Source organism: Vicia villosa, unplaced genomic scaffold (assembly GCF_029867415.1).
Source record: "Vicia villosa cultivar HV-30 ecotype Madison, WI unplaced genomic scaffold, Vvil1.0 ctg.000278F_1_1, whole genome shotgun sequence".
Taxonomy (NCBI): Eukaryota; Viridiplantae; Streptophyta; class Magnoliopsida; order Fabales; family Fabaceae; genus Vicia; species Vicia villosa.
In genome coordinates this window covers 655,684-660,172 of record NW_026705117.1, presented here as the reverse complement: position 1 = coordinate 660,172, position 4,489 = coordinate 655,684, and the positions used below count along the sequence as shown (strand labels likewise).

The following is a 4,489-nucleotide window of genomic DNA, read 5'->3' as shown; positions in this document are numbered from 1 at the left end:
CTAATGGTCTTTGGGCCTTTACATCGGTCCAACATTCAACCGATGGAAAAAGTTAAATGAAATTCTTCCAAAAACCCTATCTCTACTTTAGTACTGCAGCAAATCTTTTATTTCTTCTTCTTCTTCTTCTTCGAGTGCAGCGCCGAACCATGCCATCAAAGACTCTCTTTCGTTCTTTCTTTCGATTTCGATCTCTCAAACTAGCTCCAATCTCTTTCTTTCGTTTTCTCTCTAAATCTCTCGATCTAGCTCGAAGAACTACTCTCTGAATTCAAGATCTACATTCTCCAGCCAACCATGGAAGGTACTCTCTCGCTCTTTCCCTAACTTCATTTCGTTATCTTTTTTGACCTAATTTAACTAACCGCGTTCGTCTTTTGCAGATAAACTAATTGATATGCTTACTGAAAAGTTGAATCGCTTTGTTATTGGCTGCAATTTGAATTCCTCAACAGGTTTCCGATTCTCTTTCATTTATTTTCATAATTTACCTTCATTTCTAGTTCTTCTATTACCCTAATTAAAGAAATTTGTGTATGTGTTAATCATTGAATGTTGTTTTGTTTATTTTTTTTAATTAATTTTGTTTGTTTTAGATGTTTTATTCGTTGCGTTAAACTAGCAAATGATTTGGGAATAAGATTTGTTACTTTTGTTAATGTTTTGTGGCTTGTGGTTGTAATGTATGTTTCAGGATTTGAAGAGAAAATTCAAGAAGGTACGTAGTAACTATTTCTTAATTTCATTTCTCTCTCAAAATTCAATGATTCATGAAAAATCTTTACCTCATGTAAATGTTAATTTAGCTTCTGTAGTTCCAGATTGCATTGAAGTTGCTTAAAGATATTTATCCTTTAATATGAACATTGTTTAGTTCAATCTTTCTCTAGAATGCTAATAAATTTGTGTTTATAACCTTAACATATATAAAAATGATGAATTTCTTGTCTTGTGTGAGTGATACCTTTATTTTTATGACAATGCTTATTTGCCAAAAATTGTTGAAAATCTCATTTTGTTATCAAGTAAATCCTGTATATCCTCAGTTAGCCAAGTCGATGTTGAGCAAATGATAAGATTCGACTATGGGAGCATATGACAACCGTCTTCTGGTATTTGGTATGTGATATAAGTTGGATGATTCAATTGTAGCCTCTACTATACATGTTCCAGTTAGATGAGAATTAGTTCATGTTTTACAAAGGATAATTATTATTAATGTCGGCGATGTCTTCAGAGTTAATTATTTATATGTTTTTCTTCTAGTTTTTCCTTAGAAGCTCACTTATCCATAGATTAATTAACCATTTGGTTGATTTAGTTTCTAAGTAAAAATCTCAAGAATTATTGGCTGAAAAATCTAAATGTATGGTCTAAATAGGAAGTCAGGAAAATACCTTGTCCTCCATTGCAAAGCCTTTTCTCTACTATTTTATAGCAATTAAGCAAACTCAGACACAATCTAAATGTATGATTATCTTGTATCTATAGTTATTCCCTTGCTTTAGAAACTAGTTGGATTGGAGTCACCATTGTCTCTTAAAATAAAAAACAGAGTGTTTTTCATCCATGCAAAGGTTAACCCTTTTGCATTACCTTGAATCTGGCAAGAGAGGGAAATGTGGTTAACTCCTCATTACAGAACAAAATATATAATTGTTTGTAATTATTTTATGAAAAATATCATGCACTTTTGTTAACTTTTTGTTAACTGCTAATGATTCATACTAGAAAGTAGAAACTTTATAGTGTTCACATATGACTACACTCTTTCTTAAAGAACACTAGATATAATTTAGAATTTGGTTAGTCATTGTAGATGATTCTTAGATTGGCTCAAAACAGAGCAATCAAATAATGCTTATGGTGAGTTTGACAATAATCAATTTGGCTCTGTTGTCAAGACAGTGAGAGAACTAGCTGTAACTATACACATTAATGCTCATGAGACAATATTTTCATATTGTAAATGGTATATAAAGTAAAATGAAAAAAGTATCCCAATTTATTTAGCTATTGACTACTTCTCTTGTTTGATTAACTATTTTTATCCCTTTGATTTGAAACTATTGTGTTTTAAATTTGTAGTAGTAACTCTAACCTGCTTGAATTTTCAATCTCATAAAGTCATGATTTTTTTATTGCATTTTGATTATATATTTTAAAAAGTTTAGTTACTAGGTGATTTGTGTTTAATTAGTTCTACTGTAGATGATTTTTATGTTATTTTGTATTAGGTATTGATATGATAGATTAAAAAGCTATGCACCATTTTCTAATTCTGCAACCTCATAAGGAAGCCATGGTATATTTGATGTGTAGTTGTAGGGGTGATTTTTTTGGTATGATGATAAACTTTTTATGTTACATCATTCTATGAACTAAAATGTGTCTCATTTGTATTTTTAAAATATTGCTAATATATTTTTATTTTCTCTATTATTATTTTTGTTTAGTTTCATTTTATTTTATTGCTTAAAATATTAATTAGCTTTATAAAATATTAATTAGTTTTATTTTCTTAACAAAAAAAGTATATAGATAGATATGAAAAATTGATCCAAGAAATATCAACGAGTAACTATCCTATTGACTGAGTTACATGTGAGGAACTATCCTATTGACTGAGTTACATGTGTGGTGTGATGTTGTAGAAATAAAAAAAGGAAGAATATATACTCTTGGAATGGAATCTAAGCCCGACTTATCATAGCTTATGTTCCTTGTCAACCGAGTTGTTTAGAATACATGAATTTGAGGAAATGAGAATGAAAATGTCGATGAAGATTATGACAAGGTTGGTAATGATCATGATGAGATGGATGATAAAGAGAAGAACTTAGGATGACAAGTGACTTTGAAAATAATGTTACATTTTGTTATGTCAATTATTGTCAAAAGTTTAAACTATTTTATTGTATTTTTTTGATGAAACTGTCTATATTTCTGATTCGAGCTAGTTTCTTGACTTTTGTGTTGTCTGCTGATGTTAATTAGTGTTATTGTTTATTCTCAGCAAATGTAATTTTGGTGTTGTCTTCAGCAGCTACAACTCATCTATCTTTTCGTGGATGCATGTTGGTATTTCAAGTGCGCGAATGGACTTAAATGGTTGGATTTTTGTTGTTTTGTTATTTTGTAGTAGTCCACCGTGTGTAAACTTTCTTATAATTTTGTACACTTGTGTATCTTAGATTAATACTTTTGTAAATTTTGAAGAAAATATATATATATATATATATATATATATATATATATATATATATATATATATATATATATATATATATATATATATATATATATATATCTTAGCTATTTGGTGCAATGAAGTTATATCTTTCACTGGTTAGAAAAATATGAAAATAGTGACATAAATGCGGTATGTGTTGTGCAAAATAGCGACCTAACTTTGGTCTGTGTGGTGTTTGAAACGTATATGGAAAATTAGGTACTAAAAAAATTACAGGTTAATAGGAAAAATAACTATTAATTGGTTAAAAGCCGAAAACATATTACATCGGGCAAAATGAAAAACCGATGTAATAACTTATCTATTACATCGGGCAAAGTGGAAAACCGATGTAAACACCATCTATTACTTCGGGCTATATGTTCAACCGATGTAAAATATGGCATTTATTTTTTTTATTAAAAAATTGCATTATTTTTCACATCAGACGTCTGAATTCAACCGATGTGGTATATTAATTTTTCACATCGGGTCATGGCCCGATGTAAAATGTCTCTGACTTATTACATCGCCTGGCTTTACATCGGGCTCAGGCCCGATGTAAAATGTATTTTTCGCCCGATGTAAAAAGTACTTTCTGCACTAGTGCTAATTCAGTTACTACAAACGGTGCTGACACGGTCAACACTCAGAGATCTAATTCTATCATCACGAACGGTGTAGACACGATCAATGACCAACTAAGTCTAATTCAGCTACTACGAACGGTACTGACACGACAAAAGATCTAATTCGGTTGCTACGAACGATACTGACACGGTCAACTCTCAGAGATCTAATTCTATCATCACGAACGGTGTAGACACGATCACTGACCTTCCCAGTCTAATTCAGTTACTACGAACGGTGCTGACACGACAAGAGATCTAATTCCATCATCACGAACGATGTAGACACGATCATCTCTCCAAGATCTAATTCGGTTACTACGAACGGTGCTGACACGATCGACCTTTAAAGAATCTAATTCCATCATCACGAACGGTATGGACACGATCAACTATTTCCTAAGTCTAATTCAGTTACTACGAACAGTGCTGACACGATAAAAAGATCTAATTCTATCATCACGAACGGTGTAGATACGATCATCTTCCAAAGTCTAATTCAGTTACTACGAACGGTGCTGACACGACCAACTCTCCAAAAATCTAATTCATCTACTATACGATCAACATTCAAACAACTACTTCTCAAACACTTCAGTCTTGACATCTGGATGGCATCTTTAAGCCC

At 31.4% G+C, this 4,489-nt stretch overlaps 1 long non-coding RNA gene across 1 annotated transcript; it reads left to right on the top strand.

The window, feature by feature from the left end:
- Positions 1-3,010, top strand: LOC131626251 (uncharacterized). Its single transcript, XR_009291076.1, has 4 exons — positions 1-304; positions 384-455; positions 695-718; positions 2,655-3,010. It is a non-coding gene; the product is annotated as an uncharacterized LOC131626251 (long non-coding RNA).
- Positions 3,011-4,489: the final 1,479 nt, after the last annotated feature.